At 42.1% G+C, this 26,147-nt stretch overlaps 1 long non-coding RNA gene across 1 annotated transcript; it reads left to right on the forward strand.

Moving 5' to 3' along the window:
* Positions 1-614: 614 nt before the first annotated feature.
* LOC122909237 lies at positions 615-25,049 on the forward strand. Its single transcript, XR_006385103.1, has 3 exons — positions 615-666; positions 22,790-23,006; positions 24,982-25,049. It is a non-coding gene; the product is annotated as an uncharacterized LOC122909237 (long non-coding RNA).
* The last annotated feature ends 1,098 nt before the right edge of the window (positions 25,050-26,147 follow it).

Here is a 26,147-nt window from a genome sequence, read left to right on the forward strand (position 1 = left end):
GTTTACAAGCTTTTCATCCGTCTTCCTTAACTTGTGGTTGCTATGGTTTTCTTTGCCTGCTGGGCCTGGTCCTTTTTAGGGGGACAAGCAGTCCACTCAACCAAAAGCCAGAGCCACAGCTTCACTAGCATTGGCCTCTTGGCTGCAGTCCCAGCCATATCTTCTTACCTGCCCATTCTGAGCCCTAAACCTGCCTCTTGTGGGCTGACCTTGACTTTTGCCCAAGCACCCGTCCAGTGTGTGGGATCCAATGCCTTACTGCCCATCCTAGGACCTTCTGCATTTGCCTCCGTCATGGTGCTCCTTTTGCTTCTCCTCCAACTGATAGGAGCTCAGAATTTACTTTGCAGAGCCCTGCCCTCCTCTATAATCACCACAATCACCTATTTATTTGCAGGGCTCATTTAAACGTGGAGACAGTTCTACCACGAGGCCATCGCATCCTCTGTCATGGACATCTGTTGCTGCAGGCCTAGTATCCGCTGCCTGCTTTTCAGGTAATAGCATTTTGTTTTTTGGAGAATCAGCCTCCCCACCCCATTCTCAGCTCATAGGTTTCTGATGCGGCTCATCCCATCCATCTTATTCCAGGGCCTGACCAACCGGAATATTACTATTTCCCAGCTTCAACGACTGGTTTAGGAATGAACACATGATCCGAGCCAGGTCAGTGAAAATTAATTTTGGAACTTTGGCAATAAAGAAGTTTTCTGCTTTGTGATTGTTTAGGGAGCTGCATCTAATCCTTATGTGTTGGTGGGGGATGGCTACTATTGAAGGAGAACATTACAATGCTTTTGAAGACAGAGTGAAAAGTTCAAGAGAGAGCCTGTGACTTGGCAACATTGTTTGCATGCCTAAACTCTAGCTCAAATACTTGAAGTGGAATCAATTCCTTTTTCATGCAGATGTCTGTGGAGTTTTCTGTCACTCACAATTGAGAATCTGATACATTCCCATTTGTGAGGACACTGAGGCTCAGAGAAGTGAAATAACCCACCCAGCTCCTGTGATTTCACTCCATTTCTTTTGGAGTCAAAGACTCTATCTCTTGCACTATTTGGTAATTTTACATTGAGTAAAATCAATAATCTTACTGATTTAGTAAGCTTACATTTGTGACACATTTCATAATACGTAGAGTACTTGCACATGGTGTACGGTGCATCTAATTTACTGCTCTCTCACTGTGTCCTCCCCACACAGGGCTGTTACTATTATTGTTATAAAAACATTGCATTATCATTCCCATTTTTCAGAGTAGGGATTTGAGGATTGGTTGCCTGTGTACTTAGCCAGTGAGTGGCAAGGTGAGGCTGCTTATTTTAAGTCTGGTTTAATACTCATTCCATTTCCCTTCATTACTTCCTGGATATGCTCCAAAAAGTAATTACCCCAGCTGGTGGCCTCTTGCTGCTTTCTTTTCCCCAAGGAAACTTAACCATATCTTGTGAGTAGTTGCCTTTGGAGGAGACCTGGGATGATGAAAGGACAAGGGGTCTGGGGGTCAAACAGACCAAGTTGAGGTCTAGTTGCCACTACTTCCTAGCACTGTAATCATGGGTGAATTTCTTTATCTGAACTCTAGTTTTCTTTTCTGAAAAACTTGTCGAGGCAAGGAGAATAATACTTACCTTGCAAGATTTTTGTGAGGATTAGATGAAGTCAGTGCCTGTGAGAAGTAATCGTAAGAGTATCAACAGTGAACATGAGTTGAGTATTTTCTGTATTCTTTACTATGATTATCTCTACGTTCGATATAAGAAAACCTAGGCACAGAGAGATCAAGTGACTTGCCCAAGGTCACTTATCTTGTGAGTGGCAGAGTAGTATTCCACGCAGTCATGTTGGCTAAGAACCCTTAGTCACAGCACTTGAGACAGTAAGTGTTTAAGTAACAGGAGGCTCTTTTCTTCCCACTCCTATTTTTCTGGGAAGCTCAGCATCCAGTGTTCAGGGTGGAAGTAAAGCAGTGAAACTAGAGTAGAAGAGGGCCACGTCCAGACAGCACAGATGAGGGTGGGGCTGGAAGCAGTACCTGGGAGGTAATGATGGTCAAAGCACTTCGTGGACCAGAGGGCATAAGATAGATAGAGCCTGAATGCCAACAAAGGAGGGCCCAGCAAGACACATGGGCTCAGGCATCAGAGACCCACAGGACCAGAGAAAGCAAGACCAGTGATATCTTAGTGACCCAGAGGGCTCTCTATCTCAGACCCAGAGATTTGCTGTGGTCTCTGTTAGGCTAGGAGTCCACTAAGGAGTGATTGACCAGGGCCTAGAAAGAGGAGTTAGGATTAGAAGAAACTGTGGCTTCTGGCAGATGTCTTGACATTGACTAACACTTGATGGTGATAATCTTGATTCATTTATACAATGTATCTTTGTAACTCAGTGGAGAAAAGTCTTTATTTTCTTAGCAGTAGATTCCTACCTCTCTTGGTACCTTCCCTAACCCCCGCCCCCTTTCCAGGAAACCCATGTAGATGGGGTGAACACTTTGATCAGCTGTTTGGCGGGGGTGGTGGTGGTGGTGAAGATGAACTCCTAAGCATTAAGCTTGAAGAAGGTAGATGGTTCTGTTCCATTAACCAACTCTTATTTGGTTATTCCATTAACCAGGCTCTTATTTGTCTGAGTAGGTTGGCACTGTAAGGCTGAGAACTGAGCAGCTTTGGAACAGTAGAGCATATTTTTTTAAAGCCTGAGTTAAAGGAAGAAGAGGAGGAAGGAAAATGAGGTAGTGGCAGGAGAGAAGACTTTGAGGGAAAGAAAAGAGGAGAAATATTTAAAGGAATTTTTATGAAATCTTGCCATATTGTGTGCAATATAAACTTTCCTTCCTGCCTCCCCAAGAATTCTTCAGTAAAGTAGACATTTTTTTTTGAGATTTTATTTATTTATTTGACACAGAGAGAGGTCCCAAGGAGGCAGAGAGTCAGGCAGAGAGAGAGAGGGAACCAGGCTCTCCAATAAGCAGAAAGCCTGATGAGGGGACCGATCCCAGGACCCTGAGACCATGACCTGAGCCGAAGGCAGAGGCTTAACCCACTGAGCCACCTAGGCACCCCTAAAGTAGACATTTCTTATTGATACATTGTGGTGTTTAATCTCTTTTAAGAATGCATTGACAAGGTGGCCATGTGGTGAGCAAAAATTGCTTACCAGCATCTTGCCACATGTGGTTCACATATTTTTGGAACACCTACTATGTGTCAGAAACAATGTCAGACACTGAGGTTACAGGGATAACTAGATGTGGTCTTGGCTTTTAAGGAAGTACAGCTTTTTGGTAGAACATGTATGGAAGCCGATTATAGTGAAAGACCTTTAATCCGCAATGCCAAACATCATAATTGTTCAGAGTTGTTAAAAAGGATACTAAAAGTAATCACTATGCTTAAAGTAGACACATAGACCAATGGAATAAAGAGCCCAGAAACAAATCTTCACGTATATGGTCAAATTAGTCTCAGTCAGGTTATCAATACCATGCATTGGGGGAAAGGACAGTCCTTTTAACAGTTTGGAAAAATTGGACATTGACATGCAAAAAAATGAAGTTGAAATCTTACCTTACACCATACACAAAAAGTACTTCAAAATGGGTCAAAGATCTAAATATAAGAGCTAAAACCATAAAACTCTTAGAAGAATACACAGGGAAAAAACTTAATGACATTGGATTTGGCAATAATTTCTTGGCTATAACATCAAAAGCATAGGCAACAAAAGAAATAAAAACAGATAAACTAGACTACATCAAAATTAAAAACTACTGTGCTCAAAGAATACAGTTAACAGTGACGAGGCAATGAACAGAAAGGGAGAACATATTTGCAAATCATATTTCTGATAAAGGGTAATATCTAGGACATAAAGAACTCCTGCAACTCAACAACAACAAAAAACCAGCAATCCAAGTAGAAAATGGGCAAAGGACTTGAGCAGATATTTCTAAGGAAGAGAAACAAAGAGCCAATGAGTACCTGAGAAGATGCTCACCATCACAGCTCACTAGAGACATGCAAATCAAAACCATGGTGAGGTACTACATCACACCCACTGGGATGGCTGCAGTCCGAAAAGGAAATAACAAATGTTGGTGAGAATGTGGAAAAATTGGAACCCTCATACACTGTTAGTAGGAATGTAAAATGGTACAACCACTGTAGAAAACAGTATGGCAGTTCCTCAAAAGAGACAGGAGTGCCTGGCTAGCTCAGTTGGTAAGGCATGGGACTCTTGATCTTGGGGTCATTGAGTTTAAGCCCCATGTTGGGTATAGAGCTTACCTCTTTAAAAGAAAGTAAAAACAGAATCACCATTTAATCTGGCAATTTTACTTATTGTTATGTACACACAAGAATTGAAAGCAGGGACTTGAACAAATATTTAGGCACCAATATTCATGGCAGCATTATTCACAGTTGCCACAAAAGGTGGAAGCAGCCCGGGGTCTGTTAGTGGATGAATGAATAAACAGAATATGCTATATACATACAATAGAATATTATTTAAGCTTAAAAAGAGTGAAATTCTGACACATGCTACTACATGGATGAACCTTGAGTACATGCTAAGTGAAATGTCACTAGTCACAAAAGATCAAATTCCACTTATGTGTATGATTTCACTTATATGAGAGACCTAGAGTAGTCAAAATCAGAAAAAAATTAAAATAAAGGTTACCAGGGGCTGGGAAGTTTAATGGGTACAGGGTTTCAGTTTGGGATGCCGAAAATATTCCTGAGATAGATGTAGTGATGGTTATACAACAATGTGAATATACTGTCAGTGAATTGTACATGTAAAACTGGTTAAGATGGTAAATCGTACATGTATCTTACCACAGTTAAAACTTTTTTTTTGAAGATTTTATTTATTTATTTGACAGAGAGAGATTTATTTGGCAGAGAAGCAGGCAGAGAGAGAGGGAGGGAAGCAGGCTCTCTGCTGAGCAGAGAGCCCAATGCAGGGTTCAATCCTGGGACCTTGAGATCATGACCTGTGCCAAAGGCAGAGGCTTAACCAACTGAGGCACCCAGGTTCCCAAAGAATTTTTTTTAATTAAAAAAATGATCACTCAAAAAAAAAAAAAAAAAGATCACTCCAAAATCATACAACTGTAAAGACTGACAACACGATGTTGTCAGAGATGGTGTGATCCAGCGGACTGTGAATGACTGTGGCTGGGTAAGGTGATGGCTGTCCAAATAAGGTGTATTTTGGTAGACAGTGGCTATGACATTGCAGTGGACTCATGGCAACAGAAATGGTGACAGTTTTCAGACATTCATCTGTTTTGGCAGGTAGCAATGACTTAAGCTTGACAATGATCAACAAATTTTGGCATGAAGATATTCAAACTCCAGAACTAGTATAATTTCAGAATGGAGCCGTTCTCAGACCTTTAGTGTAAATGATCTTCTGTTGTGAGAACAGTATGAGAAATGCCATAAAAGATAGACATGTAGAGTACCTATTTGCTCACTGATTCTTGAGGCATTCCTATGTCATATATTCCAGAAGACAGGACAAAGAAGTGAGTATATTCTTACTTCTTTTTTCCATCCTCTGCCATTCTGTGCTTTCTTCTTAAGTTGTCATACTTGGGCTGTGTGGTTCATTTTGCCTTGTTAGTAAGGCTGATGTAGTGTAAATCCAAACCTACAAAATGGTACCGTTGGGGGAACCAGCTGTCCTCTAAGTTTTTCAGAGATTATGTGCAAGTTTATGGGACTACTGTCAGCAACAGCATCTATGGGAGGAGTGAGGGCAGCAGGACTGTTCCCATGGGAAGCTCTGAAGCCAGGAGCATCCTTTAGAGTTGAGTGAGACAAGGGATTGGGGGCACCTACCTCACAGTTGTTGGTGCATGTTCTTGGGGAAGGGACATAATGGGAGGTGAGTAGCTCTCTTTGGCTGAGGTCAAGATTCCAGGGGAGTTGGAGCTGGCAGTCTTCAACAGTCAACACCTCTGGGCAGGTAGGGATTGAGTACTTCAATTCTGCAGGGAAGCTGCGACTCTTGGTGGCACAGCATACTTATAGATACTGCACCGCACCGATCCATTGCTTTTGTCCTCAGGAATTATTGGTACAAGAAGTTTGCCATTTCCTGGGAAGTTAGCACAAAGTGCCAGCATCATGAACAAAACAGGAGTTGAATTTTTGTTCATTAAAAAAAAAAAAATCTCTTTACACAATGGAATACTATGCAGCCATCAAAAGAAACGAAATCTTGCCATTTGCGACAACATGGATGGAACTAGAGCGTATCATGCTTAGCGAAATAAGTCAAGCGGAGAAAGACAACTATCATATGATCTCCCTGATATGAGGAAGTGGTGATGCAACATGGGGGCTTAAGTGGGTAGGAGAAGAATCAATGAAACAAGATGGGATAGGGAGGGAGACAAACCATAAGTGACTCTTAATCTCACGAAACAAACTGTGGGTTGCTGGGGGGAGGGGGGTTGGGAGAAGGGGGGTAGGGTTATGGACATTGGGGAGGGTATGTGCTTTTGGGTAAATTGGAAGGGGAGATGAACCATGAGAGACTATGGACTCTGAAAAACAATCTGAGGGGTTTGAAGTGGCGGGGGGGTGGGAGGTTGGGGTACCAGGTGGTGGGTATTATAGAGGGCACAGCTTGCATGGAGCACTGGGTGTGGTGAAAAAATAATGAATACTGTTTTTCTGAAAATAAATAAATTGAAAAAAAAAATCTCTTGCTCAGACAATATTATAACAGCAAAAACGGAAATAAAATTTTATTAGACTTGTACCTTCCTTCTGAATTGCTTGTTTTTACTTGCTATGCTGTTATCTGGTCAATATTCTAATATATATACCAACTTTATATAGTTATGATTATAAGCATTGTATATGTGTATTTGTAATATTCATATTATATGTATATAAATAATACAATTTTTCCTGATTACTGTTGTTAGTTTTAAATGAGTTAAATTTCATACTGAGAAATGTAAAGATCTTAAGTATGTAATTAGATTAGTTTTGATAAATGTATTCATTTGGGTAACTACCAATCCAGTCAAGATAAACATTTCTGTCATTCTAAAAAGTTCCCTAGTCACCCTTTCCAGTCAAACTTCACTCCCAGAAGCAACTCCTGATTTCTTTTTTGTCTTTTTTCTTTGTTCCAGTTTTACTGAGATATAACTGCCACAGAACATTGTATAAGTTTTTTTTTAAAAGATTTTATTTATTTATTTGACAGAGAGAGATCACAAGTAGGCAGAGAGGCAGGCAGAGAGAGAGGAAGAAGCAGGTTCCCTGCTGAGCAGAGAGCCCGATGCGGGGCTTGAGCCCAGGACCCCGGGATCATGACCTGAGCCAAAAGCAGAGGCTTTAACCCACTGAGCCACCCAGGGGCCCCGAACACTGTGTAAGTTTAAGGTGTACAGCATAATTACTTATATATAGTGAAATTTATATTATACATATGAAATATGTACTATATACTGAAATATATATATGTATACTATATAGAATCACTTATATATAGTGAAATAATTACCATAATACATTTAGTTAGCATTCATCATGTCATATAGACACAAAAATAAAAAAAGAAAAATTTTTTTCCTTGCAATGAGATGTGTTAAAATTTACTCTCTCTCTTTTTTTTTTTTTAAGATTTTATTTATTTATTTGACAGACAGAGATCACAAGTAGGCAGAGAGGCAGGCAGAGAGAGAGAGAGAGAGAGAGGGAAGCAGGCTCCCTGCTGAGCAGAGAGCCCGATGCAGGGCTCGATCCCAGGACCCTGAGATCATGACCCGAGCCGAAGGCAGCGGCTTAACTCACTGAGCCACCCAGGTGCCCCAAAATTTACTCTCTTAACAACTTCCAATATACCATACAGCCATGTTAGCAAAGGCCATCATGTTGTACATTACGTCCCGGTACTTGTTTATCTTAACAAGGACATTTGTACCTTTTGGCCACCTTCATCTATTCCAACCCCTCCCATGCTTTCCCCTCCCCTGTCTCTGGTCCACAAATCTGGTCTCTTTTTCTATGAGTTTGCTGTTGTTTTGAATTCCACATATAAGTGAGAACATACGGTATTTGTCTTTTCTGTCAGACCTTTCTCACTTGAAAAATAATGACCTGAAGGGCCATTCCATGTCATCACAAATAGCAGGGTTTCCTTCCTTTTTATGGCTGAATAGTATTTTATTATATATAAATACCACAACTTTTTAATCCATTCATCTGTTGATGGACACCGAGGTTGTTTCCATGTCTTGGATATTGTGGATAACACTGCTGTGAATGGTCTCTCTTCAACATAGTGTTTTTGTTTCCTTTGGATATAGTCCCAGAAGTGGGATTGTTGGATCATATGGTAGTTCTATTTTTAATTTTTTGAGGAACTTCCCCACTTTTTTTCACAGTGGCTGTACCAATTTATATTCCCATCAGAAGTACACAGAGCTTCCCTTTTCTCCATATCCTGGCCTACATTTGTTATCCCTTGTCTTTTGTTGATAGCCATTCTAACAGGCATGAAGTGATGTCTCGTTATGACTTTGATTTGCACTTCCCTGATGATTAATGATGTTGAGTACCTTTTCATATTTCTGTTGGCCATTTGTCTCTTTAGCAAAAATGGCTCTTCATGCCCTTTGTCCACTTCTAATTGGATTATTATTACTTTTTGCTGTTTTATACGAGTCCTCTATATATTTTGGATATTAGCTCCTCATCAATGTATGATTTGCAAATTTTTGTTTTCATTCCATAGGTTGCCTTCAATTTTGTTGATGGCTTGCTTTGCTGTGCAGAAGTATTTTAGTTTGATGTAGTCCCATGTGTTTATTTTTTATTTAGTTTCTTGTGCTTTAGGTATCATATCCAAAAAATTATTGCCAAGATTCTGATTCCTATCACCATGAATTAGTTTTGTCTGTTTTTGCATTCTGCCTGAAAGGAAGCATAAAAGATTAACTCTCCTGATCCATATTTATTTATTTATTATTTTATTTTTTATACTCTTTATTTATTTATTTATTTATTTATGCTCAAGTATAGTTGAGATACCATGTTATATTAGTATCAGGTGCACAACTTAGTGATTCAATAAGTTTATACATTATTCTATGCCCACCACAAATACAGCTACCAACTGTCACCTCACAAGGCTATTAAAAATACCATTGACTATATTCTCTATGCTGTACTTTTCATTTCCATGACTTACTCATTCCGTAACTAGAAGCCTGTACCTCCTACTCCCCTTCACCCCTTTAACCCTTCCCTTTACTCACTTACCCTCCGGCAGCAATCAGTTTGTTTTCTGCATTTATGGGTCTGTTGTTTTTTGTTTGTTTATTCATTTTTTTTAGGTTCTGCATATAAGTTAAATCATAATGATATTTGTTTTTCTCTGACTTTTCTCTTAGCATGATACCCTCTAGGTCCATTCATGTTGTTGCAAAGGGCAAAAATCTCATTCTTTTTTATGGCTGAGTAATATTCTATTATATATATATTCCACATCTTCTTTATCTGTTCACGTATGGATGGACACTTGGGTTGCTCCTCTACCTTGACTATTATAAAAATGCTGCAGTAAACACAGGGGTGCGTATGTCTTTTCAAATTAGTGTTTTCATTTTCTTTGGGTAAATATTCCCTGGTGGAATTACTGAATCATACAGTATTTCTATTTTTTAAAAAGATTTATTTATTTATTTTAGAGGGGGAGAGAGAGAGCAGGGGAAGGGGCAGAGGGAGAGGGAAATAAGCAGACTCCCTGGTGAGTGGGGCGCCCACCTTGGGGCTCAACCCCAGGACCCTGAGATCATGACCTGGGTTGAAATTGAGTTGGTTGCTTAACTGATTGCGTCACTCAGGCACTCCTGGTTTTTAATTTTTGGAGGAACCTCCATAGTGTTTTCTCCACAGTGATTGCACCAATTTATCTTCCCACCAACAGTGCCTAGGGTTCCTTTTTCTCCATATCCTCTACAACATTTACTTCTTTATTTCTTGTCTCCTTGATTTTAGCCATTTTAACAGGTATAAGGTAATATCTCATTGTGGTTTTGATTTGTATTTCCCTTATGGTAAGTGATGTTGAGCATCTTTTTGTGCATCTGTGGGCCTTCTGTATGTCTTCTTTGGAAAAAAAAATCTATGCAGGTCCTCTGCCTATTTTTTAAAAGATTTTTATTTATTTATTTGACAGAGAGAGATCACAAGTAGGTGGAGAGGCAGGCAGAGAGAGAGAGAGAGAGAGAGAGAGAGAGAGAAGCAGGCTCTCCACTGAGCAGAGAACCTGACGTGGGACTCGATCCCAGGACCCTGAGATCATGACCTGAGCCGAAGGCAGCGGCTTAACCCACTGAGCCACCCAGGCGCCCCTCCTCTGCCTATTTTAATTGGATTATTTGTTGTTGTTTTTATGTTGAGTTCTGGAAGTTCCTTATATATTTTGGATATTAACCCCTTATATATCATTTCCAAATGATATATCATTTCCAAATGCCTTCTCCCACTCAGTAGGTTACCTTTTTGTTTTGTTGATGAAATCCTTCACTGTGCAAAAAATTTTTATTTTGGTGTAGTCCTAATTGTTTATTTTTTGCTTTTTTTTTTGTTTCCTCTTGCCTTAGGAGACATATCTAGAAAAATGTTGCTATGGCTATTGTCAAAGAAATTACTGCCTATGTTCTCTTCTATGACTTCTATGGTTTCAGATATCACATTTAGGTCTTTAATCCATCTATTTTTTTGTATGGTGTTAGAAAGTGGTCCTGTTTCATTCTTTCGCATGTAGCCATCCAGTTTCCCCAGCACTGGTTATTGAAAAGACTGTCTTTTCCCTATTGTATATTCTTGCCTCCTTTGTCATATAGTAATTGACCATGTAATCATGTGTTTATTTCTAGGCTCTCTGTTATGCTTCATTTTATCTATATGTTTTTGTACCAGTACCATTCTCTTTTGATTACTACAGCTTTGTAGTAGATCTTGAAATCTGGAATTGTGATACCTGCATCTTTGTTGTTCTTTCTCCAGATTGCTTTGGCTATTCAGAATCTTTTGTGGTTTCATACAAAATTTAGTATTTTCTGTTCTAGTAAAGTGAAATATTCTGTTGGCATTTTTTATAGGGAGAGTGTCAAATCTATAGATTGTTTTGGGTAGTATGGACATTTTAAAATACTAATTCTTCTTGTCCATGAGGATGGACTATCTTTCCATTTGTTTGCTTTGTCTCCAATTTCTTTCATCATTGTTTTATCATTTTTAGAGTACATAAAGTACATAAGTCAGAATAACCTGGCTTGCAGACAGCTACTTCTTGTTTGGTCTTCGTGTGATGGAAAAAGAGAGCAAGCTTTTTTTTCAAAGTACATGGTAGTATAGTTTTCAGAGTACTTACCTCCTTAGTTAAGTATATTCTTAGGTATTTTTCTTTTTGGTATAATTGTAAATGGGATTGTTTTCTTGATTTTACTTTTTCCTACTTAGTATATAGAAAGGCAACTGATTTCTGTGTATTGATTTTTGTATCCTGCAACTATACCGGATTCATTTATTACTTTTAATAGTTTTTTGATGGAGTCTTTAGGGTTTCTATGTATAGTATTATGTCTTCTGCAAATAGCGAGTTTAACTTCTTCCTTACTAATTTGGATGCCTTTTATTTCTCTTTCTTTCTTTCCTTTTTTTTTGGTCTAATTGCTGTGGCTAGGATTTCTAGTACAATGTTGAATAAAAATGGAAAGCATAGACATCTTTGTCTTCTTCCTGATCTTAGAAGAAAAGTTCTCAGATTTTTTCCCCATTGAACAGGTTGTTAGCTGTGAATTTTTCATATATGGCCTTTATTATGTTGAGGTGTGTTCCCTCTAAACACACTTTGCTAAGGGTTTTTATCATGAATGGATGTTGTACTTTGTCAAATGCTTTTTCTGTATCTATTGAGATGATCATGATTTTTATCCTTCATATTGTTAACATGATGATACACAAACATTTTAAACAGCAACTTTTCCCCTTTATACTACTTATGTATTTTTTCTTTTCCTTTCTAAAAAGATTTTATTTATTTATTTGAGAAGGGAAGAGAGAGAGAGAGAAGGAGAAAAAGCATAAGAGCAAGGGGAGGGAGAAGCAGATTCCCCACTGAGCAGGGGAGCCCAACATGGGGCTCAATCCCAGGACACTGGGATCATGACCTGAACTGAAGGCAGATGCTTAACTGACTGAGCCATTTAGGCACCCCTGTAGTTTTTGATTATAAACAATACATCCTTTTATTATCAACACTCAAAAATATGGAATTATATTATGCAACATTAAAAATAATTGTCCTTAGGGGCGCCTGGGTGGCTCAGTGGGTTAAAGCCTCTGCCTTCAGCTCAGGTCATGATCCCAGGGTCCTGGGATCGAGCACCGCATCCAGATCTCTGCTCAGCAGGGAGCCTGCTTCCCTTCCTCTCTCTGCCTGCCTTACTGCCTACTTGTGATCTATCTGTCAAATAAATAAAAAAAATCTTTAAAAAAAATTGTCCTTAGATCCACTAGGCCTATAGATAACCACTAAATCTTGAACATATTATTTACAGCAGTGGTACAAAATCAGAAAACTTGTTAGATATACAGAATTTTAGAGTGCTGGATGGCTCAGTTGGTTGTGTCCAACCCTTGATTTCAGCTCAGGTCATGATCTCAGAGTTGTGAGATTGAGCCCTATGTTGGGCTCCATGTTCAGTGTAGAATCTGCTTGGGATTCTCTTTCTTCTTCCTCTGCCCCTTACCCCATTCTCTCTCTCCCCCTCTCTAAAATAAACAAATTTTTAAAATTAAAAAAAAAAAAGAAATGCAAAATTTCCAATCTCATACCAGACCTGCTAAATCAGAAACTCTGGGAGTAAGGCCACCAGTGTGTTTAAAGACATTTTCCGGGGTGTCTTTGATACATGCATATTTGAGGACCATTTTCTTAGAATGCTTTCTCCCTCCTTTCTTTCCTTTTCTCTTTCTTTCTTAGATGAGATTATACTATACTCACATTTTTACATTCTACCTTTTTGGGTGACTTTTTATTAGGAGCATTACCATGTCATGATGGATAAGGAGTTAACTTATCCAGATTAATTAAAATTGGTGTGGAGTTTAAGGCGTCTAAATATAGCCTGTTCTTACTCTTGCCTTCTCTTGTGGTAATGATTTCTCAACGAGAGCACATTTGTGGATGACTTCCTTTACTTGCTCTCACCATCGTAGAGTGTGATGATGCTGGAAGAAATGTGTTTGAATGGGTTGACTCCAGTTGTATTTGGGAAGATATACAAACAGACCTTATCTCATGCAGGACTGGTGAGCGACAGTTTTATCTGGGCAAGTGACATAGAGGGCTGATACTTGCAGTTCCCAAATAAGAACCAGTCTTACAAAATCTAGGGGGGCAAACCCAGACATGCCAATGGCAGGGGAAACCTCTTGAAGGAAAAACTATATAGCTCTTTGGGAAACACCAGGTCCTTGATTCTGATTGAACAGTAACCCTCCCCCTTACCTCGTGACACAGCACTACTAAGGTACACTGCTTCCTTTGAAGTCGCCATTGGCAGGCCTGACGTTGGTCTGCCTTGGAAAACCCTTATCGACTCTTATTGTCACGAGATGATATTTGTTAGGTTGAAAAAGGAAGGCAAGGGACCTTATCCAAAATTGTCCCCAGAATATAGCCCTGTATATAAAAGCTTTCAAATCCTCTTATAAGAAATGACCTTTGGTGGGGGGTTGGGGGGAGAAGGAAAAGAAGAAAGAAAAAGAAAGAAAGAATGAATGAGCCTTTCGGGAAATGGCCTATGAGGACTCAGATTGGGGAAGTGACAATCCCCAGATTGGGGAAGTGACAATTGGGGAAGTGCAATCACTTGCACAGGGACAGTGTCAGACAGTTTCAGAGCAATAGCACTATATTGGCACTTCTGGGAAAAGGTAAGGAAAAAAACATAAAAAGCGGTGTGATGGAATACAAAGATCCGTGGGTTCTGGGATCAGGTTGACTTGGTTTAGAATCAGAGCAGAGGCACTTGTGGGTTGTGTGACTATATCAGTTACGTATTGCTAAGTAACACATTATTCCCCAAAATGTGTCATAAGAGCACACACGTTTATTATCTTAAAGTTTTTGTGTAACAAGAATTCAGGCTGCAGAGCCTGGGTGGCTCAGTTGGTTAAGTGTCTGCCTTCGGCTCAGGTCATGATCCCAGGGTCCTGGGATCAAGCCCTGTGTCAGCTTCCCCACTCAGTGGGAAACCTGCTTCTCCCCCTCCCTCTGCCTGCCAATCCCCCTGCTTATGCTCTCTCTCTCTTTCTATCAAATAAATAAATAAAATCTTAAAAACAGAGAATTCAGATTTGGAATTGCTGGGTCCTCTGCTTCAGGCTGCCATTCAGGTTCACAAGACTGCAGCTGAGGTGTTAGCTGGTGCTGAGGTCTTATCTGAAGACTCAACTGGGGAAGGTCTTATATTCGTCAGTTCAGGCTGCCATGACAAGGTACCACTGACATTTACGTCTTCCCAGTTCTGGAGACTAGAGGTCTAAGATCAGCATGGTGGGTTCTGGTGAGATCTCTCTCCCTGGCTTGAAGACAGCCACCTTCTTGTTTTGTCCTCACATGATGGAGAAAGAAAGAGAACGAGCTTTCTGGTCTCCTACAAGACCCCACCCTCACAAGCTCATCTAAACTGTATTATCTCCCAGAGGCCGCATCTTCATGTACTAGCACTTTGGCAGGTAGGGCTTCACCATACACATTTGGGGGGAGCACAATTCAGTCCATAGTGGATCTGCTTCCAAGATGACTCAGGTGATTGTTGGCAGGATTCAGTTCCTCACAGGTTGCTGGACTGAGTGCCTCAGTTCCTTGTTGTCTGTTGGTCAGGTCACCCTCAGTTCCTTCCACATGGGCCTCTCTAATAAGGCAGATGACTTAGCCTCTCTGAATTCTCCCCCTTTATACCCTGTAAAATGTGGATAATTATAGCTGTCCTAGAGTTGTTGTGGGATTCATTGAGGTAATGTGGAAAATGGCTGGTGTTGTTGGGGCTTCCTGAATGGTAACTATTATTACTATCATTATAATTTTTGGAGCAACCGAAACTCTGGAGTCTAGCTATTGTCCAGACAGCATATGGGACTATGCCACTTGTCCTCTGCTATAACACAGAGGCTTCTCCAGGCAAACGACAATTTCTAAACTGCTGAGAAAATACAGCTCTTTTCCCAAAGCATCTCAGACCACATGCCTGGCAGTTCTAAGACATGTACCATGGAGTCTACAGTAGTCATACATTCTGTTTTCCCACTGTTCAAGCCTCTGAGGGCAAGCCCAAGAATTTCCTTTCATGCCCCTGGAAACCAGACCCCTTACAGCATCCTCTGGCCTTGCATGACAGATTCTCAGGGAAGTTCAACTTGAGCCACCTTGGCACAGTGGATCTCAGTTTGTCCTGTCTCATAAACCAATGTCTGTTCTCTGTCACAGCATCTGCATCTGCTTCTTTCCCATCTAATCCTGGGCACAGTTAACAAGGTGAAGCATGCTTTTCAGAGGGCTTGAAAGCCATATCTTCCTCAGTCATCATTTGGGGTGACTACAGGGGGAAGTATAACTTTGTCTTATTGCCATGGGATAACGTAGATGTCCTAATCCTCACTGTGTAGAAATAAGACCAGACTGAATGTCTGTTCTGAATTATCTTTCTGCCTAAATGGAGCCCAGGAGGGACCCTAACTTGCAAAAAAATATATTATTCAGCCCAATGCTGATTTCATTTCCTAAAAGAGATTGGGTCCAAATAAGACTTTAATTGAATTCAGCCTCTTGACCTGATACTGACTTGGTTCTCCCTCCTAGTGCCTTCCAACATTAGATGAGGGAGGAGGAGGAGGAGAAATAGACAAATAAAGCGATTCACATGGATTTATGGGCCGAGCCACTTCCACATTCCGTAAAGCCCCAATGACTGTATAGGAAACAGCTGCAGTATTTACTGGGGACTGGTAAGGCCTCATTACCATCCCACCTCCTCACAGGGGGTGTTTGGCTCCAAATGGAGTGCAGCAGAGGGAGTAATTGATTCTGCTGCCCTGGCACCTGGTGTTTCTGCCAAATGCCTGAGGTCACGGCAGCAAACAAATCCCGTTCCACCCAGTGGAAGGAGGCCTCAGGGCCTCTAGTGAGTGGTGGAGAGCAGAGCCAGGAGCAGGTCAGAAGAGATTCTGTTGTTTATCTGTTCATATTTTTGTTCATTCACTCAAGAATTACTTATTGAGCACTTACTAAATGTCAGGCACTGTTGAAGGCACAGGAACATAGTGACGGATGTGGTCCCTGCCTTCTTAGAGTTTACACTCTAGAGATGCTCAGTCCAATACAATAGCCACTACATTTAAATTTGAACTCATTAAAATGAACTCAAATTAAAACTTCAGTTCTTCAGCTACATTTCAAGTGCTCCATAGGCTAGTGGCTCTTACACTGGACATTACAGGTCCAGAACATTCTACCATTGGCAGAAAGTTCTATCAGACACATTAGTCTCGTGTGGATAGGGTGGGGAGGGCTTGGAGACTGTCATTCAGTGAACAAACATATACATAAATAAGATAACTTCAGATGTGGCGGTCGTATGAAGAAAATGAAACAGAAGAATGGGCTAGAGTTGCCTTTTAATAGGTCTGGGTGGGCTTCTCTGAGAAGGTGACCCATGGCCAAGACCCTGGAAGGAGCTGAGTGCACAGCATTCCAGAAGTATAAGAAAGCCACTGTGGCTTGGAGTGGGGAACCAGAGAGTGAGTGGTATGACATTGGGCCAGGAGCAAGAAGAGGCCCAATCACATGGGATCATGGGGAAGAGTAGGCATTTAATTCTAAGTGGTGGGAAGCCGCCGCAGGATTTTTACCAGCGAGCTGTCATGATCTGATTTACATGTTAAAAGCTTGTTCTGGCTCCTACATTGATCATGGATTGTCAGGAGGCGAGAATGGAGGCAGAGGGCCAAGGAAGAGGCTATTAAAGCTGTCTAAGCAAGAGAAGCTGGCCCCTTGGAATCAGGGACAAAAGGGCAGCAGCTAACCCCAGAGGGGTAGCTCTGTGGGAGACAATCTCTTATCGGAAGATATGGGGACAGTCACAGTACCCCGTGTGTGCAGTCACTGATACAAGGACGCAGTGAGGCAAGGTTTATAAAGTACCCCGTCCTCCCGGGACAGCAGCACTTGGCGTTACCTTGTCTTGCTCACCTTTGTGTCTCTCCTAAATGATGGTAACAGCCTCTCCTCTGGCCCTCTAGTCCTCTGTCGTGCTTCTTCTAGTCTGGTTTCCACACTGCCCCTGAAATCACCTTTTCTGAAGTTGCAAATCTGATGAGGTCAGTCCCCTTCAGGGGCTCCCAACTGAACCCCCACCAAACGCGAGACTTGTTACTGTTGGTCAGGAGGTTCTTCACACTCTGGCCCACGTCTCTCTCCAGGATCTTCTCCCTCATGCCCACCCTCAGCTCAGGCTCCACCAGCACTGATTATTGCCTGTCAGCTCATGCTGCTCCCTCTGCCCGGAGCACTTTCCCTTCCTGTATTGGACTTACTATCTCCAGCTCTCTTTCTAGGCTCAAGTTAGAAATTTCTGCCTCTGAGAAGCTGTCTCTTGGCTCTCTAAGCCCTCAAGTGCCCTTAGTATCAGGTCCCATGGAACCATGTACTTCTCCATCATGTTGAATTATAATTGCTTGTTTACCTGTCTCTTCTGCTAAACTAAGATCTCCATGACAGTTGGAACTGTGTCTGTCTGGTTCGTGATTGTATCTTGTTCTTCATATGCTTAGCTCATGAGAAGTGCTTAAGATGTATTTGTTGAATGAGTGGGTAAATGAGGTAAAAATCTTCTTTCCTATCCTTTGGTATAGCTACTTTCTTTCCCTATATCCTCTTTTCCCCCATTATTATAATTATTATTATTATTTTTTGAGTTAACCATTATCTGGGCTTCCTAACCTAAGTATCTTAGCTTGGGCTGCCATAACAAGTACAATGGACAGTAGGCATCTATGTTTTCACAGTTTTGGAGGCTGGAAGTCCCAAGATCAGGATATCAGCATGGTTGGGTTCTGGTGAAGACCCTCTTCTTGGCTTGCAGATGGCCCCCTTCTCGCTGTATCCTCACATGGCAGAGGGAAGGAAGAACGGATGAAGTGATGGAAGGAGAGAGATTCAGAGAGGTAGAGGGAGGGCAAGTGCAAGCTGTCTGGCGTCTCTTCGTGTAAGGCAGTCACCCCATCATGAGACCCCACTCTCGTGACCTCATCTTACCCTAATCACCTCCCAAAGGCCCCGCCTTCAAACACCATCACATTGTGAATTAGACTTCAATGTGGGAATTTGGAGCAGGGGGACACAACCTTCAATCCCTAACACTGAGACAGAGCGAGAATTTGATGTTCTCCATTTCCTACACTGATCTCTAGATTTCTTAGAAATTTATTGGCAGCCTGTGGCCTGCATGATGTAGTAGAGTCAGATAACTGAGGTTTAGAGCCCAGCTCCAAAAGTGATGACCTATAAGACCTTGATCAAGTCACATCATCTCTTATTTCTCCCAGTGCTTGATGGAGGGCTTCTAAGGTGGTCAGGACATACTCATTAACTGCTTACACAGCCTCAGTGGGCATTTAGATACTTCCTCGTAGCCATTTGATAAGCCTTCCCATTCATTATCTCACTTAATGCTTCCAGGAACCCTAAGAAGCTTTATTATTCTCCCATTGCAGAGATGAGGTGGCTGAGATTCTGGGAGTCTCAAGTTGGCCCTTTGTCCTAATCCTGGAACTTTTTCCTCATGCTCTTGTTTCCTGGTCTCCTATTTTACATCCTTGCCCTCTCTCCGGTCTTGAGGACTTGTGATCTGGGCAGCCATCTGGTGGTCTTTTTATTTATTTATTTATTTATATATTTTTTTCCATCTGGTGGTCTTTTTTTTTTTTTTTTTAAAGATTTTATTTATTTATTTGAGAGAGAGAGACAGTGAGAGAGAGCACGAGCGAGGAGAAGGTCAGAGAGCGAAGCAGACTCCCCATGGAGCTGGGAGCCCAATGCGGGACTCGATCCCGGGACTCCAGGATCACGCCCTGAGCTGAAGGCAGTCGTCCAACCAACTGCGCCACCCAGGCGTCCCCCATCTGGTGGTCTTTAAGATGTGGTCCAAGTCATTGTAGCTTGGTGCTATGGTCTGAATGTTTGTGTTTCCCCAAAATATACATATTGGAATTCTAACACATAATGTGATGGTCTTAGGAGGTGGGGCCTTTAGGAGGTGATTAGGTCATGAGGGTAGAGGCTTTATGTATGGATTTGTGACCTTATAAAGAAGACATGATGGGGCACCTGGGCGGTTTAGTCTGTTGAGCAGCTGAATATTGATTTTGACTTAGGTCATAATCTCAGGGTTATGAGATTGGGTCCCACATCAGGCTCCCTGCTTGGTGGGGAGTCTGCTTAAGCTTCTTCCCCCCCACCCCCCACAATCTGTCTTTCTCTCTCTCTCTAAAATAAATAAATCTTTAAAACAAAGAGAGAGAGACCTTAGGGAGTTCCCTAGTTTCTTCTGCCTTGTGAGGATACAATGAGAAGTCTGTGACCCAGAAGAGGACTCTTACCTAGCTACACTGGCACCCTTATCTTGAACTTCCAGCCTCCAAAACTGTGAGAAATAAATGTTTGTTGTTTATAAGCCACCCAAGCTGTGGCATTTTCTTATGGCAACTTGAACAGATGAAGACTCTTGACCACCTAACAAAGTGCCCATACTGTGATTGACCTTCATACCTTAGAATTTAAAAACTTAAAAAGGTGCAAGTTCTTTCGTATTGGACATTCATGGGGTCAATATATCACATCCTCCCCTTTTCTTTTAAAGCTTTTATTTATTTATTGAGACAGTGGGGGAGGGGCAGCAGGAGAGGGAGAGAGAGAGAGAGTCTCAAGCAGACTCCCTGCTGAGTGCTGAGCCTGATGCAGGGCTCGATATCATGACCTCCAGATCATGACCTGAGCTGAAATCAAGAGATGGATATTTAACCAACTAGCCACCCAGGTTCCCCTAAATCTTACATTTTAAGAAGCAAAATAAGAAGATTTTGGAACTGGGTTGGAAGCCTGGCTTTGCCATCTACTAGCTGTGTGACCTTGGGCAAGTTGCTAGTTGGCACCTAATAAGTGCATCATACATATTTGTTAAATAAATATAGACTCTCATCTGTCTCCTTTATTTACTTCTAGTTGGTTCAAAACTTGAAAGGGGAAGAAAAGGATACGATATGGGCCAGTATCCCTTTCTGTGAAGTGTTACTTATATCCTTTACTTATTTCTCCTCTGGACTGTTGGTGTTTTTCTCATAAGTTTGAAGGAACTTCTTTTTTTCAGTACTCATTTTTTACTGGAGTGAAATTCATATAACAAAATTACTATTTTGAAGTATACAGTTCAATGGCATCTAGTACCTTCACAGTGTTGTGCAACCATTACCTCTTTCTAGCTCCAGAACGTTTCCATCACCACCAAAGAGACCCTCTAGCTCTTAAGCAGTCTCTCCCCACGCCCCACCTGCCAGCCTCTGGCAGCCACTCATCTGGTTTCTGTCTCTATGGGTTTATCTAGTCTGGATATTTCACATAGATGGACTTCTACAATATGTGGCCTTTTGTGTCTGGCTTCTTGCAGTCGGCATGATGTTTTCGAGGCTCATTCATGCTGTAGCACTTATCAGTGCTTCATTTCTTTTTATGGCTGGATAATATTCCATTGTATAAATAGAACACGTTTTAGTTCTCCATTTGTCTGTTGATGGACATTTGAATCGTTTCCACCTTTTGGCTATTGTGAGCAGGGCTGCTTGAAGCATTTGCATACAAGTATTTGTTGGAATCGTATGTTTTTGTATATTAGGGAAATTAGTCCTTGGCCTATAACAGGTGTTGCAAATATTGTTCTTCAGTTTGCAGTTTGTCTTTCATTTTGTTTTATGGTTCCTTTGACCAGGCAGGATCTTGAAAAAATTGTTATGCAATTGGCCGGCAGGCTTTCACAGCTTATAGGTTTTGTGACACAGGAAAGGCATCCTTATACTTGAGGTTATAAAATCATTCTCCCATCAGAGCTGTCACTTACACACTCATTTCCTCAAACAGGGATTACAAACAGGCCACTTGCACTCTCCCCCTGGGGTTGTCTTGAGGCCCAAATAAGATAAGCAATACGAAAGGGCTTTCTAAAATATGGACCGGCACATACACACATAGCATGTTGTCATTGCCACTATTAATTGTATGCAGTTCTGGCAGCAGCTAGTTGAGCTCTGTGGTCACTTTCATTTTGCAGAGCAGAGACTGAAGGGCAGAATTATTCAGCCAAGGATGTAGTAATTGGTAGCATTGGAGAATGTCACAGAAGATACCAACTCTTAGTAGTCACCTTGGGAGGGTTTCATATTTGGCTAAAAAACCCCCCACAAACATTGCCTTAAACCCAAAACTTTTCTGGTCATTCTTCCTCTAAGTAGAGTTTTTTTTTTTTCCCCTACCAGGAAAAGAAACCAGTTTAGTGAGTTTTGAGTTAATCGGCTATAATTGTGATTTGAGCTTCATCAATGGCCATTTTGACATGTTTTCATTATGGTTTTAAGCCTAAATTCTTTTTTTTTTTAAATGGCAAATTTTATTTATTTATTTATTTATTTATTTATATTTATTTGTCAGAGAGAGAGAGGGAGAGAGAGCGAGCACAGGCAGACAGAATGGCAGGCAGAGGCAGAGGGAGAAGCAGGCTCCCCGCCGAGTAAGGAGCCCGATGTGGGACTCGATCCCAGGATGCTGGGATCATGACCTGAGCCGAAGGCAGCCGCTTAACCAACTGAGCCACCCAGGCGTCCCATTAAATGGCAAACTTTAGATTGAACACTGTATTGCTTGAGAAAAAAAAACGTCAATACTTCACAATGATTGTCACTATGATGATTGTTCTGGTGTAGAATTGTGTACTGGTTAAGTCCTTGGGCTACCATATTGGTCAGACCTGGTTTGAATATGATTCCGTTAGTAGCTAGTTTTGTGACCTTGGAAATTGCTTCATTGCTCTGTGCCTCTGTTTCCCTGTCTGTAAAACAAGGATGATTACAGAACTTGACCCAATGGGTCGTAGTAAGAAATCAATGATAACATCTATATAATGTACTTGGCCCAGTGCCTAGTTGGAATGAGGGCTTGATAAATACTAGCTATTAGGATAATTCAGGAAGAGCTAAAAGAATTTAGGAAATGAGCCCGAGGTAAATAGAATATAACCTTCTGGGGAGTATTCCCATCCTTGGGGGTGGCACAGATCAAATAACATAGTAGAGCCCCTTGCCTTGCCACATACCACACTTACTTTTGGAGGAATCTGATTTCTCTGACTACCTTGTGTAGGGTAATCATCAGGAGTGGCAGCTGGTTCTCATATAACAAGGAAGAAGTGCCATGTGGAGGAATGTTGTAGAAGGGCAGTGGGGAGCCTTGGGGAGGAACAGAAGGGAAAAGTCAAGGGCATCATACCAGGAGGCCTGCCTAGGTCATACCACCTCTTCCTGGGGAAGGAAGATTCTGGGTGATGTGGCTTTGCTGTGCGTGGAAATTTATTTGCAGGAGACATAACCCTTGTCTTATATTTCTTCTCTCTCTGCTCTTGATCCAGGGATCTGTGGAGCCCCAACTCTGATCCTAGGCCCAACGTGATTGGGCCCTAAAAAAGAAGCAACATCTGCAGGACCTCTGCTCTTTGCCGGGCACTTGAAGCTCATGATCACCTTGGACTCTGTGCTATGAGTAATATCACCACCATTTTACAGACGAGGAAACTGGAGTGAGGCTCAGAGAAAACACAGAAGCGACTTAGGGGCCCCCACAAGCTGGTAAGTGGCAGAACTGGAATTTTAATCACCATCTGTTTTACACCAAAATCCAGCTCTTTTGCTGCTCGGCATGTAGCTCAATACCATACTTCACTTCATTTTCTAGAGTCTTTTGTGACACGTCTGTGGCTCAGTGCCCTGCACATGGGTCTCCCAGAAATATCTGCGGATTCAAACTTTCAGTAATGATGAGAATAGCTGACACTTACTAGTTCTTGCCTCTGACATCAAGCAGGTTAAGTCACTTGTGCCATTTCTTCGAGCTATAATGGCAGAGCCAGGCAGGGAATCCACTCTGTCATATCCCAAGGAATGCAATACTTAACTTTTTTTCTTTTCCTATGCTTGAGGCAGGGATGCTAATCTCTGGGCACATCTTTCTTAGGTAGAATGTATGGCTTCCATTGTTTTAAACTGTTCCGGGGGTGCCTGGGTGGCTCAGTCATTAAGCGTCTGCCTTCAGCTCAGGTCATGATCCCAGGGTCGTGGCATTGGGCTCCCTGCTCAGTGGGAAGCCTGCTTCTCCCTCTCCCACTCCCCCTGGTTGTGTTACCTCTCTCACTGTGTCTCTCTCTGTCAAATAAATAAATAAAAGTCTTAAAATAATAAACTGGTCCAGAGGGAGACCTCAGAGGGACTGAGCATGCCCCCTCAAGGTGAGGCAAGAGGGTGATGGCACTGGCTGTGGGACAGTACTTATCAACTCTGTGACCTCCTATCTTGGGATGCAAAGCTGTAATAAGCCCTGTAAATTCACTGGCCGGACTTCTCCCTGTGCTTTCTCCAAGCAGATCCTATGCCTTCCCGCCTGTAGGCCTAGCTCATACTGTTTGCTGCATAGGAATATTCCCATCTCCTCCCACACCCTACCTCGCCCCTGGCCCCATACGTGTCTGAGGAGACCCATTACAACTGCCACCCTCCCTGGGAAGCTTTAATGGATTGCCGTGGATTCATTTCTGAACCTGAATCTGATCATTTATTATATACTCAGATATAGGCATATGTGAGATTATTTTGAAAAATTTGTGAAAATACCAAACTGGGGGGATAAAACATGTCAATGGCAACCTCAGTATGGGTAATTCCCATGCTCAGCAATCCTATAGTGCTTGATTTCACTTTTTTAATTTATTATTTTTTTAAAAGATTTTGTTTATTTATTTGACAGAGCGAGATCACAAGTAGGCAGAGAAGCAGGCAGAGAGAGGAGGAGGCAGGCTCCCTGCTGAGCAGAGAGCCCGATGATGCGGGGCTCAATCCAGGACTCTGGGATCATGACCGGAGCTGAAGGCAGAGGCTTCAACCCACTGAGCCATCCAGGCGCCCCTGATTTCATTTTTTGTAGAACAAATCTTACCCTACCCAAGTGCATGTGAAATGGCTTTAATCTCTTTAATAGAAGGCAGGATACTTGAGCATTTCCATGGTCAAAATCTGGTGTCGAGGGGGGCAGGGGGCAGTGTGGAATAAACTGATTTAACCATTTCTCTATCACTAGGCAGTAAAGTTATTTGAAATGTTCACTATTATAAAAAAAACTATTGCAGAGAATGTCTTTATATCATTTTGAGGAACTTAATAAACTAAAACAAGATTAAAAGCTTGATTACAAAAAAAAAAAAAATCTGGTGTCGGATAGCCTATGTTTGAATGCTGGTGACCTTGAGTAAGTCCCTTCCCATATCTGTGCCTCTCTTCCTTCATCTGTGAAAGAGGGGTGCTTCTGCTATGTTGTTGGGTTTTTGGGGGGAGGATATCATGGGGTAATAATAATTGCTACCATTTATTGAGTGCTTACTATGTGCCTGGCACCATGCTAAGCTTAGCTTTACATTCTTATTTGATCCTCCCAAGAGCTCCCTCATTCTTGAAATCCCTTACCCAGCAGTATTTTCTTCCCCATAGCACTTACCTTCTTCAACCATATTTTATCATTTACTCATTTTGTTTATTTTTCATCTTCCTCTCCCAGGGCCTCTTGCCTTGCATGACTCCAGGAGGCACCATTCACTGTGCATTCTGAGTTCGACCTTTACCGAGAACATGAATGTGACTGGTGGGGATTTCCCAGAGTTGTGTAACGTGGAGACCCTGGAGCTCCAGGAGGACAGAGACCTTCCTTCCTTCCTCCCTCCCTCCCTTGCTCCTTCTTCCCTCTGTGTGTGTGTTTATTTTGATCATTGCTGCATCCCCGTATCCAGAACCATGCCTGATCTATAGTAAGCTTTCAATTAATATTTGTTGAAAGAATGAATTAAAAGCCCTTAAAGATAGCCTGTTTTACTGGTGAGGAAACCGAGGCTCAATGAGTTAGTGATTTGCCACAAGCTCCAAGAGACACTGAGGCAGCTGGGTGTTTCCAGCATGCCTGCTCTCAACAGCTTTGCAAAACTGCCCGTCTGAAATGCCTGGCATTGTCCCTGCCAGCCCGCAATTGCTCAACAAATATTAATGAGCCTGCCTACATGGGTCAGCCTCTCTCCTCTGGAGACCATCCCTACAGAGTAACAAACTGTCACATAGCTGTTGCTTTGAGAAATTAAATTAAATTGCAAGGTGCAAAGAAAAGGTGAACATTTTGGAGTTTTTGGAAGAAAAATTCCTAACCCGACTGTTAATGGAGTTTGCAGGGGCCTCTCAGGCCTTTCCCACCCTATTCTTTTTCCTGCTGCCTTCCCTTTTGTGAGCATTTCTTCCCCTTTTTGCTTGCAGTGAGTTCTGCTCTCCTGTAGGCTACAATGTGTCAGTTGTTATAAAATCCGGGAGGTGGAGCTTGGTGACGAGGTGGGTGGGGGAGCGCTCAGCCAGCCCTGCAGGGCGAACAGTCCAGCCCTGGTTTACCCGAAGCTTAAGCCTTGCAGCAGGAGAACTTCCATCTCGGCTCTCCTGGCTTTGATCCTCACTGTACATCAGACCAGAGGCGCCGAAGGGAGGGAGGATGCGAGATGACCGGCTCTTTGGCAACCTGACCATCTCCTTAGCAGAGCTTTTGAAAGCCAGCCGGGGACTGACTGCACGACCAAGGAGGCGCCGCGCCTCTCGTGGATGTGTGTGTGTGGGGGTGGGTGGGTGAGTCGGTGTGAGTGAGTGAACGTGTGTGTATGTGTGTGTGCATCACGGCTGTGTGTGTGTGTGTCC

Source organism: Neovison vison, chromosome 6, assembly GCF_020171115.1.
Source record: "Neovison vison isolate M4711 chromosome 6, ASM_NN_V1, whole genome shotgun sequence".
Taxonomy (NCBI): domain Eukaryota; kingdom Metazoa; phylum Chordata; class Mammalia; order Carnivora; family Mustelidae; genus Neogale; species Neogale vison.